Genomic DNA, 870 nt, shown 5'->3' on the forward strand with positions numbered 1-870 from the left:
CTTTGCCTGCCAAAATCTGCAACATGAGTAATGTCCATTTGCCACAATTGGATTAACATTGCCCTCTAGGATTAACCCCATAATGAGGAACAATTTGTGTTTGAGGACAAGATGAGCATTGTTGCACAATTTGTCTTGCAGCTTCAGTAGTAATATGAAATTGTTTTCTCAAACTTTGGCTATTTTGGTGATGAACAGCATGAGAATTTGTAGCTTGCTTTACCTGAGTCAATCCTATAAGCTGAGTGGCTTTATCTGCCAAGGCATTCCCCAAAGCTAATGGCCCAGGAAGACCACTATGCACTCTGAGATGTCCTATATAGCAAGGATATTTTCTAGATTTAATACTATTTTGCACTTGTCTTAACAGCAAACAAATTTGAACATTTCTCATTTCAATAAAAGGCACTGTTTCCATTTCTTGTAGAGCTTGAGCTACATAATGCCTATCTGTAAAGAGATTGAAGGGTGTTGAGGCCAGAAGCTGGAACACTGCAGCTACAGTGGGAAGTTCCACTACCTGTGCTGAAGCAGGGGAAGTTTGAAAAGAATAACTTTGCCCATAAATCACATAAGCTGTGTGTCCATTAGAAGAACCATCAGTAAATACCGACATAGCCTGGGGGATGGGACTAACCTTAATTATCTTTGGAAATACCAACTCATGCACATTAGCAAATTGTTACAATTTATCCTTGGGATAATGATTCTCTATCTGACCTATATAATTTGCAAATGCAATTGCCCATGAATCTACATTTTGAAACAACCATAGCAATTGCACCTTAGTGTAAGGAACAACAATTTGAGCATGCTCGGCTCCAAAGTACCGACACAATTCAGTACTTAATTGTTGGACCAAGGCCGCTA

This window comes from Nannospalax galili, unplaced genomic scaffold (genome assembly GCF_000622305.1).
Source record: "Nannospalax galili isolate Female #2095 unplaced genomic scaffold, S.galili_v1.0 scaffold78, whole genome shotgun sequence".
NCBI classification, from domain to species: Eukaryota; Metazoa; Chordata; class Mammalia; order Rodentia; family Spalacidae; genus Nannospalax; species Nannospalax galili.